This window comes from Culex pipiens, chromosome 3, assembly GCF_016801865.2.
Source record: "Culex pipiens pallens isolate TS chromosome 3, TS_CPP_V2, whole genome shotgun sequence".
NCBI classification, from domain to species: Eukaryota; Metazoa; Arthropoda; class Insecta; order Diptera; family Culicidae; genus Culex; species Culex pipiens.
The window spans coordinates 117101001-117117630 of record NC_068939.1 but is presented as its reverse complement, the minus strand read 5'-3'; the positions used below and the strand labels follow the sequence as shown (position 1 = coordinate 117117630).

At 39.7% G+C, this 16630-nt stretch overlaps 1 protein-coding gene across 8 annotated transcripts in view; it reads left to right on the top strand.

Moving 5' to 3' along the window:
- Nucleotides 1-614: 614 nt before the first annotated feature.
- The window catches only part of LOC120425707 (ras-specific guanine nucleotide-releasing factor 2-like), a 420283-nt gene continuing 404267 nt past the window's right edge, over nucleotides 615-16630 (top strand). For 3 of the 8 annotated variants that reach the window (XM_052709838.1, XM_052709832.1, XM_052709834.1), the window contains exon 1: nucleotides 616-1597. The gene's annotated coding sequence lies outside the window, so the exon portion shown is untranslated. Of the gene's footprint in view, nucleotides 1598-16630 lie in introns of all 8 variants that reach the window. The other 5 variants (XM_052709839.1, XM_052709835.1, XM_052709836.1 and 2 more) reach the window with 3 other exon arrangements.

Here is a 16630-nt window from a genome sequence, read left to right as displayed (position 1 = left end):
GAATTTATTCATGAGTATGGTGCATTTGCACTATAAACGTGAATATATTTCTTCGTGGTTCTCAAATTCATGAACACAATTCACGAATTCGAGAATTGATTTTTTCTGTGTACCCAACTCCATCAAAATAAATTATAGTGTAAATAATAGTTGAAAGAAACTCCTCAACTTGTTCAGTCTATGAATTGTTTTTATGTCCATCAGTTATCTCACTGTTTCTCCACAAACGACCTTCTTCTCGTACGCGTATGTAGCGTATAGTAGTACCATATCCGGTGTACTTGTTGTGTACGTACAGCCTTCGTGTTCCCAGTTCCCAGGAATCATCCTGCAGTGCGCGCGTGTTTTGCTCCGACTGCCATCCACGTTCTGAGCTATCAACAGCTTACCGCATGGCGGCGGGTTCCCCTCAGGACGACGAGCCACCTGCTGCTGCTGCTGCTCTGCTTATCAACATCTGTCGTAGATTTTCCTCTCTCTCTTCAAAAAGTTTTCTCCTCTCTTCGGAAAATCCTGTTGCTCCTCGTGTTCTGTGTTAACAGGTCCTGGCCCAGACCGGGGAAACGTGAAATTTTCCGTGCTCAGTCGAAGGCTACCTTCGGACGCGATCGACACGCAACTTTCTGGATCCCGTTGGCAGGTCGTGGAATCTGTGTGGACCATCCCACCCCGCCCCGCCAGGTTGGACCCTGCTGCTGCTGCTGCTGCTGGAGGTGGTGACCGTGGCCGTGGAAATCTGTCCTGATTGACGGAAGGCTGAGTCTGAGTGTGCTGCTGTATAGTAAAAGGATACTCTCCAGGACAATTTGTTGCTTCTGGCTTCTGGTCTCGGCTTACAAGCAATCTACGGGAGGGGTGGTGGTGGACGGATTTGGGGTGAGAAAGGGCCAATAGGCCGCTGTGGGGATGCTGCTGTTTTTCCAAGGGGGGTCGTGAGGTGAGGTGGTGGAAAAGTGAGTGAATTTCTAAAAATAGTTAGTGCGAGTCCGGCGGACCGAAGACGACGGTGAAGGATATCAGGGACCACCCAGGACGGAGCAAATGAAAAACACATTAGTGAGAAGAATGAAGTCAACATCAAAGCTGAGAAGCCGATTCCGGAGCAAGTGCTGGCAGTGATACGAACAAGAGGATAAAACGGTAGAAATTCTGGGGAAAATCGTTAAAAGAAGGATGATGATTCAGCCGAAAAAGCGGCCCTCAACCCACGTCGACATCCCCTGGAAAACACACATTCACGTGTGTGGGAAAGGTGTTTGATCATAAATCCAGCAAAAGTGGCGAAGGAAAAATTGCGGATTTCCCACGCCGTCGGGAAAGTGCTTTTCCTAACGAGTTAAAGTGACATCTTCAGCGCCAAGCCGAGCTCAACTGGTGGTGGTGGTGGCACGCGATTAAAGTGATTTTCTTCCTCCTTTTCTAGCAGCAGTAGTAGTAGAGTTTGTAGTGGTGGGGGTGGTGGAAAACCACCTGTCGATTGCAATTAAAAGTGATTTTATCAGAACAGTGCGGCGCGGGGCTCACATTTCCCTTTTTCCGGAGGAGGACCACCGCCAGTAGGAGCTGTTTGGGGTGGGAGGAGAACGGCGCGGAAAACGTGAGTTAACTTTAGTATTTTTTGTCCTTTTTCCCGTTCTTGTTTTAATGATGGCGGGTGGTTGTGGGAGCAAGGAGAGGGGGAAGGGGGGAGGTTTCCTTTTTGAGAGGAGCGTGTAATGCGTTTTCCGCTTTGTATTTTTTTTTTTTTTGAATTAAATATACTTTATTGAATCTTTCTTATAATAATTACATTTGGTTTACATAATAAGTGGTCAGCTGTGGCTCTTCAGCTTTAGTTTGCTTTTCGTGATTTAAACACTGTTCGTTTTCATAACTTTAAAAGTATATGATTTATCATTTTTGTAACACTAGGTACAATGAGGAAAAAAAATGTTAAGAAAACATAACCTAACCTAAAACTAACTTAAACTTACAATAAACTAAACCAATCCTTGAATCAAGGGGTATTCAGAAATAGAACATTTTTCCCTGAATTTCAAACATTTTTCTTGAATCTTCTGATCCAACATTTTTACTTCTGCTAATCCATGAACCTCACTTGATCTTGTCCAGCCAGGAACATTCAAAACCATTTTGAGTACCTTGTTTTGGACACGCTGGAGCTTCAATTTATGAGTTCTAGCGCAACATTCCCAAACAGGTACTGCATACTCAATAACGGGATAAATTATTTGTTTGTAAACTGCTAGCTTATTTTTCAAAGAAAGCTTTGATTTTCTGTTAATTAAAGGGTACAAGCACCTGATGAGAATGCTGCACTTATTCAATATTTTGTCTACATGCTGCCGAAACAAAAGTTTCGAGTCAAGTATGAGACCTAAGTAGACAACTTCCTTTGACCAGGGTATCGAAACATCATTCATTTTTATCAAAACATCATCCTTTGGGGCAAATCTGGCCGATTTGGAAAGTGGAAAAATGATGGTTTGAGTTTTGGCTGCATTTATGCGTATTTTCCAGTCGCCAAAGTATTCGGAAAGAACGTCAAGACCCTTCTGAAGACGGCCAACTAAATATCTGGTTATTTTACCCTTATAAATAACGGCAGTGTCATCAGCAAAAAGTGACAACACACCATTACCAGGAAGAGTAGGCAAATCAGATGTAAAAATATTGTACAGAAGTGGGCCAAGAATACTTCCTTGGGGAACCCCAGCATCAATGTTGAATAATCCAGAAGCAATCCCATTCAGAAAAACCCTGAACGATCTCTCCGAAAGATAGTGCTGGATAATTTTGATTAGATACATTGGAAAACCGTACAAATACAGTTTATGTATCAAACCATCATGCCAAACATTGTCAAAAGCCTTCTCAACATCCAACAAAGCCATAGCAGTTGATTTAGACTCAAGCTTGTTCTGCTTGATAATTTTAGTTACTCTCGTAAGTTGATGAGCAGTATTATGTCCCTTACGGAAGCCAAACTGCTCATTCAAAATTATATTATTATCGTTGGTAAAATCCAAAAGCCTTGAATAGATGACCTTCTCAAAGAGTTTGGACAGACTACTCAAAAGACTAATGGGACGATAACTTGTTGGCGATGTTGGATCTTTTTGAGGCTTCAAAATTGGTATGACTTTGCCCAGTTTCCAATTGGTGGGGAAGTAACCAAGTTGCAAACATTTATTGAAAATATTGGCTAGATGTTGAAAGAACTGATCACTCTGTTTTTTCAACACTAGATTAAAAATGTTATCAAAGCCAGGAGCTTTCATATTTTTCATTTGTTTTACTGCAACTTTGACTTCCTCACCAGAAACATGGGAATCTGCAGGAAATTCAAAGGTAGAGTTATTAATTGTTGAAATACTATTGGCAACTGATGTTTCTTTACGGCTGGTCATGGAAGCGCCAAGATTATGAGAACTAACAAAATGAAGCCCAAGTGCATTTGCCTTTTCCTCGGATGTAATCAAGGGAGAATCCTCAACAATAAGAGGAGGAATAGGCTTTGGTTTGTTTTTAAGAACTTTAGAAAGTTTCCAAAATGGTTTTGAATAATTCCCAAGCTGGCTTACATGTTTTGAAAATTCTTGATTTCTGATATTGTCAAGTCGGTCTTGTATGATTTTGTTCAAATTGTTCACTGAAATCTTTTTGTCATAGTCCCCAGTCCGTTGATATTGTCTCCTATAAACATTCCTAAGTCTTATCAAGTGTTTAGTATCTACGTCAATATCAGTTACCTTAAAATTAACAGGAACCTCCCGAACGTTGGCAGCCTCTGCTTGGTTGATAGCCTGCTGGATCACCTCCAGCGAACGATCAATATCGGCAGAAGTTTCAGGGTGTTGATCATAGTCGATGTTGCTGTCGACCACTTGCTGAAACTGCTGCCAGTCAACGTTGTGGTAATCTTTCCGGGTTGGTTGCCGCTGCGGAGTAACGGAAGCTCCAACCTCCACAACCACCGGATAGTGATCAGAACTCAGCTCTTCAAACACCTCAGGATGAGCCACGTTCTCAGCCATATTGGTAATGAAGAAGTCGATGATTGAGTGATTTCCAGACCGAGCCACCCTCGTTGGACGATCTGGACTCACAACGTTGTAGTATCCGTTTTGCAGATCGTTGTGCAGAATCACTCCGTTCCGATTCCTCCTGCTGTTGCCCCAAACTTCATGCTTCGCGTTGAGGTCACCAGCGATGATGTATTTTGCACTCCGCCGTGTCAGCTTCTGGATATCGCTCTTCAGTTTTGCTGCTGAACCATCTCTGGAATTCACCTGACGTGGGCAGTATGCAGCAATGAAGAGTACTGGGCCAACCGAAGTGGGAATTTCCACCCCAACGGCCTCGATGATGTCCAGCTTGAAGTGTGGCAGCCGGCGTGGCTTGAGATCACGATGAACAGCGACAAGCACACCTCCTCCTCCAGAGGTGGTCCTGTCGAGCTGCGTCGCGATCTTGTAGTTTTGCAGATAAACTTTTTCACCGGGCTTCAGATGAGTTTCCGTGATGGCAGCTACGTCGATCTCCTTCTCGCGAAGAAAATCCACCAGCTCTAAGTTCTTCCTCCTAATGGAGCAAGCGTTCCAATTCAGCATCTTGAGGGACCTACGATCCATACTGGATGACGAACGAGGTCAGCACTTCAATCTGCTGGGTCTTGGTTTTGCATCCACGCAGTGCAGCGGACATCTGTTTGAAAATATTGAGGAGTTCGGTTGAGGTGTAAAGATCATTACCATTTTCCTCAACTGCTGGTTCTTGGGTTGGTCTTGGCTCCTGGCTGAAGCCCGGTGGTGGCGGTCTCGACTCCTGGCTGGAACCCGGCCGTGGATGATTCATCTCAGCTCTCTTCCTGGGATCCAACGGCAACGGTGCCAAGTTTGGGACCTGGCGTCGCGGTTGAAGAGGTGGAAAATTTTGCTCCACCAGGGCTGGAGGAGTTCTACGACGCTGAGGCTGATTCTTCGTCGATGCTTGCTGCCGAATTTTCACGAACTCAGCTCTCTTGGGGCACTTTCGGTCGGTTGACGAGTGCTCACCGTTGCAGTTGAGGCACTTCACCAGCGAATCTTGGATGCACTGGGATGTGATGTGCGCATCGGTACCACATTTGGCGCAACGACGCTTCAGGTGGCAGTTCTTACCTCCGTGCCCGAAACCCAGGCAGTTGAAGCATTGTGTGACGTCACGGTGCACTGGTCGGTATCGCTCCCACGACACGATAATGTTGAAAACCGCTCGGATTGCCTTCAGCTCAGGAAGCGTCGTCGATCCCTTAGCCAAATGCAGCAGGTAGAGCTGGTCACGGTACTTGATGTCTTTGTTGCGTCGGCTCATTTTGTGCACGGCCAACACATCCAGTTTCAAAACTTTTAGCTCGGCAGCTAATTCCTCCACTGGCATGTCGTACAGACCTCTGACGACGATTTTGTACGGCTTATCCATGACGACATCATGGGTAAAGTACTCCGCCTCGTTTTCGGTCAAGTATTCCTTGACCAGTTGATAGTGCTGCCTGGATTGCACCAGCACCTTAAATCCGTCCTGACACAGACGAATGTTGCCTTGGACTTTCCCAGACTTGATGAGTTCAACCAGCCCCGCTCGAAAGTCGATCGTTGCTGCTGATTGCCGTACATAAAAAGGAGGCAGTTTCTCCTTTCGCTGTTTCACTTCATTCTCCTTTGCTTCCGCTACCTGGTCCTCGTCAGGCAGTCCAGCAAACTTGTTGTTCTTCAATAGCTGCTCCTCGTGCGATGAAGAGTTCTCCTCCTCCTCATCCATCGGTACAGTACCGTCGCTCTTTTTCGTCTTTTTGCTGTTCGATGTCACTTCCAAAAGCACCTTCCTCTTGGAAATCCCCGGTTTTTGGCCATCAGTTGAGGCCTCAACCTTCCTTTTGGAAATTCCCACTTTTTTGCCTGCTTGAGCCGCAGGTAGGGCGATATTGCCGGCGTTTTGCGCCGGGACGCGACGAGTCATGTTGAATCAGACAACCTTCTCCAACGAATGCTCGGATAACAATTTTTCCGCTTTGTATTTTTTCTCCTCCCAACAGAAACATGGGGATGGGAAACAAATGGAATCATAATCGATCAACAATTACCTTTTGTAAGTGATGTCTGAATAAAATCTGTGCAAAAGTGTTTGATTGATGTGATTTGATTGGTGAATGGCGGAATTTGAATATCAACTTCGCTTATTTTAAGGTCGTAGAAGGTATCCTTCACTCTTGTGGCAATGACTGTCAATGATGGTTCTGAATTCAGGGTCCAGAAAAAGTAATTTGAAATGAAAAAATAATCACCATATTTAAAATGCATCTACAAAAAACACAAAGTAAACCATTTTTTGATTGATACATTCTGAATCAAGATTTGAATGTTTTCTAAAACAAACATGGCCGCCAAATGGCCGATCCGGAATGATGCCTTCCAGAGCTTTAAGTTCAAACAAAAACTTTATAATCTTTATACCAATCTTAAATGTTGGGACCACTATTGAAAAAGTTTTAGAAACAAAATTAGTTGAAGAGCAACTCTCTACGAAATTAGCCGATTTCAACCATTTTTATTTTTTGATTTGGCTCAAACTTTTTGGGGGCCTTCCCTATGACCAAATAATCTATTTTAAGTCATTGGTTCACCCATACAAGTCTCCATGCAATTTTGGCTGTTGTCCATACAAAAATGGTACGTGAATATTCAAACAGCTATAACTTTTGAGTGAATTTTCTGATCAATTTGGTGTCTCCGGCAAAGTTGTAGGTATTATTGAGGCTATTGAGAAAACAAAAAGGTACACGGAAAACAAATTTGCAGATTTTTTAATCAACTTTTTTTTCTTTTAAACTCAATTTTCCAAAATATGTATTTTTTTATTTTAGAGATTTTTTTATATGTTTTAGAGGATAAATAAAAAAAAAGATTTTTGGAAAAAAATCGAAATTTCATGCTAAAACTAATTTGACGTTATTTTTTAATTTAAAATTGAATTTCAAATCGAAAAGTACCTTACAGATTTGAGCATGAGCATGAGCATGAGAGACCACCCATGGTTGTCCTTCTCCGTTGCTGAGCAGGACCGCAATATCCTATCAATACAACCGACCATACGCTTGAACGATCTAATGGTGTTTCCCTTATCAACAGCATGTATGAATGCGTTGAAAAGATAAAACATCAAGATCATTAAAACTAGATCTGAAGCAAATAGGTAACAGTCATTGGCCACCAACGGCGCCCGCCATGTCAGTTTGTAGATCTCGGGGGATTGGGACGGGAATGTTAGTTAGCACAGGTTGCTACCAAGGGTGGGTTCTATACGATATCCACACCCCCACGTGTGCCGGAAAACTACTTCTACTTGGGATTTTGTCAGTGGGTAAGGGTAATGGCCAGGATTCAACATAGAGGATGATGATGCGACCCAATAATCAATAAATTTTGTTTAATGGTGTGATTATTATGCATTCTCAAGGCAAACAGTCGGAGGATGCGGATGAGATTATTCTCGGTTATTTGGTGTTGAGTTTAGCATAAATGATTCAATCTTAGACAGCCGGCTGTGGAAAGATAAAACCAAATAAAATGCGAAAACGCGAAACCGCCCGGACCGAAAAACACACACAATCGGGGGGAAAACAAAGACGGAAACGGCAACGAAAATCCTGCGTGATGACCGCGACGCGCACCGTTCAAATCCTCCAAAGCAACTCCGAAAAGTACCTTACAGATTTTTTGATAAAGGGCTCTATTTTCAAGATATAGCCACCGAAAGTTTGATTTTAGCGAAATATTTACAGTTTTTTGATTTTTAAAAATAGTGACCATGAGTAACCATTTCTTAAAAAAATACATTAGAAAATGGTGGGTTGTTTTGGCGAGACTAAGAAAACTTAAATTTTCGTGTTTCTTTTTCTTAAAGCGGCTGTATCTCAGGAACCCGAGGTCCTATCTGCAATGTTTCTTAGACAATTTTATAGCAAATTTTCTGAACTTTTCAAAAAAAAATCTTTTTAGAAGGGTCACTATTTTTAAGAATAAAAAAACTACAATTATTTCGCTAAAATCAAACTTTCGGTGGCTATAACTGAAAAAGGGAGCCCTTTATCAAAAAATCTTTAAAGTACTCCTCGATTGAAAATTCAATTTTAAATTATAAAATTACGTCAAATTTGTTTTTGCTTGAAATTTCGATTTTTTTTTCAAAAATTTATAACTCGTCGGCAGATTTTTTGACTACAATTTTTTTTTCCGTGTGCCTATTTTTTCTCAGTAGTCCTTAACAATACCTACAACTTTGCCGAAGACTTGATCAAAAAATTCACTCAAAAGTTACAGCTGTTTGAATATTTACGTACCACTTTTGTAGTTAAAATTGTATGGAGGCTTGTATGGGTGAACCAATGACACGAAAAAGCTTCTTTGGTCATAGGGAAGGCCCCCAGAAAGTTTGAGCCAAATCAAAAAATACAAATAAAATCCATTTCCGGTTTTGGTAGAGAATTGCTCAGGTATGTATATGGACCACAATTTAAAAAAATGATACACGGTAACACATTTTTTGGTGATTTTTTTAACTTTTTGTCACTAAAACTTGATTTGCAAAAAAAAAAAACTATTTTTATTTTTTGATATGTTTTAGGGGACATCAAATGCCAACTTTTCAAAAATTTTAGGTTGTGCAAAAAATCTTTGACCGAGTTATGAATTTTTTAATCAATACTATTTTTTTCAAAAAATCGAAATATTGGTCGCAATAAATTTTCAACTTCATTTTTCGATGTGAAATCAAATTTTCAATCAAAAAGTACTTAAAGGAAATTTTGATAAAGGGCACCGTTTTCATGTTATAGCCATTTTTAGGTAACTTTTTGGAAAATATTCGAAGTTTTTCATTTTTTTAAATTAGTGCACATGTTTGTACCAAGACTAACATTTTAAAAGGGCGTAAAATTGAATTTTTGGCTCTTTTGAAATGTTAGTCTTGATTTCAAAATTTTGAAAAAATTGTTTTCGAAAAGATTGGAAAATTCCACGAATGTTTAATATTTTAAAATTGTAAATCAGACCATTAATTGCTGAGATATCGACATTAGAAAATGGTGAGTTGTTTGGGTGAGACTTAGAAAACATCAATATTTCCTGTTTTTAAACACTTGCATGGAAATATCTCAGCAACTAAGGGTCGTATCAACAAAGTTCAAAAAAGCAAAATATAGAGAATTTTCTCAGCGTTTCAAATTTTTTTTTCAAAAGTGGGAAAACATGGGCACTAATTTAAAAAAAAACGAAAAACTGCGACTATTTTGAAAAAAGTTACCTAAAAATGGCTATAACATGAAAACGGTGCCCTTTATAAAAAATTCACTATGGTACTTTTTGATTGAAAATTTGATTTCACATCGAAAAGGGAAGTTGAAAATTTTTTGCGACCAATATTTCAATTTTTTTTAAATCAGTATTGATTTAAAAAATCATATCTCGGTCAAAGATTTTTTGCACAACTTGGAAATTTCTGAAAGTTGGTATATGATCTTTTTAGGTGAGTTGCTCCATTCTGCATTTTTTGTGATTCTTTTTGTAACATCTTAGGCTACTCTCACAAAAATTTTGAACGAAAAAAAGTCATGGTCTCACCAAATTTTATTTTTAAACTTAAAAATCTAAAATTCTCACAAAAGTGGCATGTTTGTTTCTTTCAGTGTACTTTTTTGGAAAGCCCGTCAACTTTCCTACAAGTTTGTCTTTGACCACTTTTTGATACGATGCAACGGCTTTGAGGTACAGCGATATTTAAATTACAAAATACAAAAATATTGAAAACACTTACGCCCTTCTCAAATGTCATTATCGAGTGAAACTGGCTCCATATACACAAAAATGGCTTACATAAGCGTAGGATAACATGTCTACAAAGTTTCATTGAAATCGGAGAGGGTCCGGTACAACCGATTCCCTATTTGACATGGAATTGCTCTGCTATTGATTGATTGATTCCTGAAAAGAAAACCAAATCTCTGCTGGCATCACTCGTCATCAGTCAGCGTTCGGAAACTTTGCGATTGCAAAGTTGGCAAGAAGAACTTCAACGTCGGTCGGTTGCTCGCAGCCCTCCAAGTGCAAATAAGAAAGAAACGGCAAAGTTTTCCCTTTAAAATTTTCCAACTTTGTCCAACCTCTGCTGGCCCCGGGGTTCTCCGTAACGGAAATTTTCTCGCACCAGCAGCGAGAGCCTGGATCGTATTAATAGCCGCACCTTACAGGCGACGGTTCCTTCGAAGCAGCCATCTGACGTTCATCATCGCGCGAACAAATCGATCCGCTCTTCCAGGAAGTATTGGTTCTCCGTTGCCACTCAAAACGCACCCCGTGTTTTTGCGCGTTGAATGGCATTTTTAGACATTTATTTACCTGGTCCGAACAACCCAGGCCCGCCACAATTCCGCTTATCCACGGTGTGACCCAGTTTTACAAATTGGCCGGGCTCTGGAGCGCAGCAGGATGGTGAAGGTTGAGTTCATTGCTATTCCTGCCTCGCCGCCGTGGACGAGGATGCTCTCTCTACTACTTCCAGCATGGTCGTCTCTGGGACAGCGCACCACACCGACACGCCAACGTGTTTGGGATTGTGCCCTTGACCGCGTGCAGTGCCGTATGTGGGACACCTCTAGCATGGCAAAGGGGTGGAAATTTAGGAAAACAGCAACAGTAGTGATCCGTTGGGGGATGGGGGTGATGACAGCAGGTTGTCCTGTGTGTCCTATTTTGGACCAGTTAATCAATGAGAAAATGCTTACGGTGTTTCAAATTACAATGCCGGAAAATCATCCGAGATGTTTGAACCATCTTTCTTAAGTTTCAATGCCCATTTCGTTTGAGTTTAGATAACATAACATTTAATTTTAAAATTTATGGTTTAGCCTTCTCTTCTTTTGACAACAAAGCACAACAAGGCATGTCGGAAGTAAAATATTATTTACTGAGAGGGAGATTTACCCACAGGAGATTCAAAAAAAGAAAGTAGTATTTCGCCTTCCTTATCAAATATTGTGGTTTGGTTGAGCGTTTTAGTCGAGAACAGAACACTGATGAAGTCTGCAAGTAGTAGACGAAATACGTATCTGTCAAGATATTAAAAACATATAGCGGAATTAAAAGGAACAACTCGTCTCTTTGTATTATCAAAAATATTTTGTATCGTTGAACAAAAAATCATATTAACCCTATTTTACCCTGAATATTAAGCAATGCATATTCTTAAAGATAAACAACATTTTCGACGTACAAATCTTCCAAGGGTCATTCATATTTATTATATTTCACTTTGAGTCGTGGAACATAACCATCAAAGCATTAGCACTGATTTAAAAGAAAAATACAAATATTTTCAACTGGATAACTAGAAATAAGCTGAACCCTCCAAAATTCCATTGATATAGTTTGATTGTTTTATCACAGACAAACAGACGTGAATATATCGGCTGATTCAAATATAAATTGTATCGGATCAACCACAACACACGGGATGGCGCTACAGTCTAGGCACACTCACTTTGACGTTCAAGATAGCGCGCCAAATTATTTGGCGTCGATTTTTTTTCGCGATTTTTTATCTGGTTACCAATCTGCCGCTAGAAACTAGTCCGTCCAATATGTCAATTTTGAGGTAATGATGCAGTTTGGTTCAAAATCATGTAAACTATCAGAAAAACCAATAAAATTTAGTACTTTGTTGTAGAATGCCGGAGAAAATCGACTTTTTCGTGAAATTGGGTCCTAAAATGAAGCTTAAATTTGTGATATCATTGTTCACAACGATAAAGCTTATTTTTCTTAGTAAAATGATCCTTTGCACGACCGCAAAGGATTTAAAACGGATTTTTAAATCAATTTTGAATAATTAACTTCACGGTTCTTCTTGACAGATAAGGTCCTACTTGACAGCTCGTTCCAAGGGGACCATAGTTGATCAATCGAAAAATCTTTGTCTTGTCAATTCTTTTTTTTTGCATTAAAATGTAAAGAAGTGATTGACAGATCCAAACGCGCTGGACAGCAAAACTGGCAGTGTTGCAAGCGCAAAACGTACGTTGCCAGTGCCGGTTTATTTTGCATCGACCAATCTGTTTCCCTCGACAATCCGTAGTTCAGATCCGTTAGGGACCATCCATAAACCACGTGGCCACCTGGGGGGGGGGGGGGGGGCGTCATGGATGGGGGTTGTGATTGTCCACGCTCAATTCTAGAGTTTTTTTTATTAGATCCTATAAACATATGAAAGACAATAGTTTATTGGTCCTTTTCGAAAAAAAAACTCTGGAATTCAAAAAAGATTTGTTTTGTATGGAAATTGTCCACGAGGGGGAGGGGGAGGGGGTCTGAGATTTCAAAAAAGTGTCCACGGGGTTTATGGATGGTCCCTTAGATTGTGAGATAAATTGTTGGTGTCTTTGACAAAGTTGCTTGGATTGGCGAGCCCAACAACTTTCTACAAGACGAAAAAATCCCAAAAATATTCCTGAAAAGTTAGATTTTCAAAATCACCCTAATCGTAAACCACCCTTATTTTGAACCAAACCAAAAGTTGCCCCTTTCCATTTGCAACAACTCTCCTGAAGACACCAAAGCTCCAAAACTTCACCATTTTTCGGAAAATCCATTTTCCATTTAATTTTGCAATCTGGACCACTGTGGTCTGTTTGTCTGTGGTTTCCCATATTTTTTTAGATTTTCTACCGTTGAACAAAATTTAATGAAATCAAATTAAATAATGCATTCAAAAATGATCTTTGGAGAAAAATCAGCGTGTTTTTGAAAAACTTTCCCAAAATTATTATATTTTCAGTTCAATGTTAACAATGTGAAAAAATTCCATCATGCACTGAGTAGCCCAAAAATATTTTTGGTTCTCTTAAACATATCAAGAAATGAAAAAAACGAAGTGATTTGTGATCAAAAGGGAAATAAAAATTTCTGATTTTTCTCAGGATTACCAGTCTAATAATAACTAGGGTGAGTGAATTTTCACGATTTCGCGGAACACGTGAATCCCTGCAATTTATACTTCCCGAAACACGTGAAATTTGTTTTCTTTGTGCCATCATACACTTAATTCGGGGACCTGGGGAAAATCATGAGGAGAATCGGGACAGCTGTTTTGGACATGTTTTTGCCCACTCTATTAATATTTGTGAATGGATTGCTTTCAGTTAGAAAGGTCACAGTCCAAAAATAATGTACATCAATTTACAAATGTGAAGCTTTTATGTACATTGAAATCTCTTTTTCAATGAAGACTGTAGTTCTGAAGATTTTTCAATTGTGTTTCAAAGTATTGTTGCCTGTTGGAAATGTTTAGTTTGAATTCCGTGGTGACTTTGCTAGTCATAGTTTTTCTTGTTGCAAAATTATGCAAATTTTATGTTTTACAAGCTGTGACTGAGTGTTAGAACGATGCCAAAAAATAAAATAAAATTTTGATAAAATTAATGTATAAAATTTGAAAAATGATAGTTTTTTTTAAAGACGGGCAATTTTTATTTTTTAGAAACCAATTTTGTCTTCTCTCAGAGGAAAATTGTTATTGGAATCCGAAAATGCATTCCATTTTCCGATTCGAACCAATTTTTATTTAGATAATCATAGCGTTTTGAGAACATTAAACGTTATATTCCACCGCAAGGATTTTGCTCAAATTTCAGCCATCGGCCTATTTTTGTGTAAATAATGGATCATTAATCACCTCTCCATCACGAGACATCGAAAAATAGACCTCGGATTCGTAACCAAGGACTAAAATTTACTCTTAGTACAAAGTGTCAAGCAAATCGGAGAGGAGTCGGTGCAACTGATGTGTGAGTTGGCGGAACTAGCATTCACGCTACTGATGTTGAAACCATTCGCATAAGTTACCAATTTGTCATTTTTGAAAAAGTATATTTTACGGGATGGTTTCCATTTAAATTTCAAGGGCGTTGCGCCAGCTTCTGTTACGTCCAATCAAGCTTATGTTTGGGATTTGGGCTCAGTTCGCCCACTAGGATAAACCCCTCAATGCCCGCTAACCAGCAGGAACAAGATCAAAAGTCGATCCAGCTCAAATTTTACCCAGGAATTCCTTGGTCAAATTAATGTTTCACGATTTTCGCAAAAACCAACTTTCAAAAGAATGGTGATTAGTTCGGCTTATAATGAATGACCAAGAAGTTAAAAGTTGACAGCAATAAAAGAATCGATGAATTAATGAAAACTTTGCTGATTTGAAGATCTTGGGAAAAAGAGCTCAAAGCTGAACATAATTTCCTTTGATTGGATATCCATTAATGGGATTCTGAGATAAAAAAAATAGTGATAAATCATAAACAACCATGGGCACTAGGGTGGTCAAAATCCGGGCTTTTTGGGGCTACCCCCTGAAATCAAAGATTGACCCATCACTAGGCTAAATTCCAAATTTGAGCTCATTCTGACCAAGGGAACCCCTCCCTCTAATCGCGTGAAGTTTGTATGGGAAAAATCGTCAAAATGTATGGAGAAAGGCAACTGTTTAAGTTTTTTACCTGTGGAGGGTGCAATAGTCGTCAAATCTTTATCAATTCTCAGATGTAGGACCTTCATTAAATTTTGAACAACTTTGCCAAAGACAACATGTTTTTAGGATTAGCTTCCAAAAAGGACCGTTTTTGCGCGGCCGGCTCAAAGGGGCAACATAACAGACTCACTGCCAGGCAGGTATAGGCAGGCAAGCGCGCACGCACGTGCATTTAAAAATTATTGTTTTCTAGGTAGCCCCTTAGAGCCGTCTGCGCAAAAATGTTCGTTTTCGGAAGCTAATAACTTTTCAGGAAAAAAACCTAAAAATTAATGTCTTGGAGAAAGTTGTTCTAAATTTAATGAAGATCCTACATCTGAGAAATGGTAAATATTGGACGACTATTGCGCCCTCCACAGGTAAAAAACTGAAACAGTTGCCTTTCTCCATACATTTTTACGATTTTTTCCATACAAACTTCACGCGATTAGAGGGAGGGGTTCCCGTGGTCAGAATGAGCTCAAATTTAGAATTTAGCCTAGTGATGAGTCAATTTTTAATTTCAGGGGGTAGCCCCAAAAAGCCCGGATTTGGACCACCCTAATGGGCACCCACATATATCTGTTGGGTTAGCAAAAATAAGCAATCATTATTTTTGCTCCCCTCACAGATACATGTGGGTGCGCATGGGTACTTGAGTTAGTTCCATAGCATTGCTACTCGAAATTTAAAATTTAATTTGTTAGCAGGAGTTTCTCTAAAGTTTAATTCTGTCAATTGAAGCGTGTTCAGAGAGCCCAAATCTATCATACCTTGATGAAGCTGAAGCTTTTATGGACATCAACTTCAAAAATGTCGAGCAGTGTAGTTTTCGTTACTAATTTAATGAGCTTCACGTTATCTACTTACCAGTTTTACTCGAAAACCGTATTATCTACCCAATTTTATCGAAAACTATTTCAGTCATGCTAACATCAACACCTCATTTCACTGTAACAAGCTCAATCACATTAATTAAAACTACTAATCCACAGTTGAGCAACGTGTGTGTTATTTGCAAACAGTTTTGAAACTCAACACGACTAACTCCAAAATTAATTTCGACTGTTCGCGGAACACACAGGTTTGCCCCCAAAAGTGTGCTTGCTGTTTTTGTTCCATGTAATCCAATGAAAATTGAATCGTTCCCTCGGAAGCGTTTAATAATTCATAGCATTACGGAGCAGATGACGAGGTTACATGATTCGCCTGAGCAACGGGCTTGGCTGGGTAACATTGTAACGAAGAAATTTTGAAATTGAGTGGGTTTGCTTTTCAATGTTTTTGATTTCATTTCAATTTTATTCGCAAAGTTGCTGCACAAGTTTTATTGGGTTTAAAAGTTAAAATGATCATTCGTTCGCTCCTACTGGGAAAAATACGAACGCTGTGGAAAGTTTTAAAGCTTCGCATATCAACATCAGCGTGAACCAGTAAACGAATCCACCTCTCTGCGTGATAAACGCGTGGGAGCCGTTTTGACATCGCATAAATCCTGCCCTAAAAATAGAGACATCTTTCCACTGGCCAAAAGTTGGCGTTCGCTCTCGCTCGCGATTTTCCTTCTACTTTCCCACACATTTTCCAAGACTGCTTTCGTTTGTCAGAGAGAGAGAGAGAAAAAAAAAGTTGAGAGAAAAGAGATAGAGAGAGAGCGTGTGTGTGAGCGAAAAACTCCACGTGTCCCGGCTGGGAGGGGTGTTGCCGTGAGTTGTTTTCACCCTGGCCAATTAAATTATCGTTTCGCCAACACGTGGGTTTCTGGTGGGTGGGTTGATTGAGCCACCCCCAACAAAAACCGAAAAAATCAACAACAACAATAACGAAGGAGGTGCGGGTGGTACAAATTTACTATTTTGAACTTGCTTGAGTTGCCACCAGTTGCTCTTTTAAAAATTTTTATCATAAAAAGTGGTCTTTTGAAAACTGCTTGTTTTTTTTTCGATATTGAGCTAAATTGAATTAAAAACGACATTTTTTACTGCTTTGCCCAAAATATTGCCACTCTTCATATCAAATTTAGTACTGATTACATCGT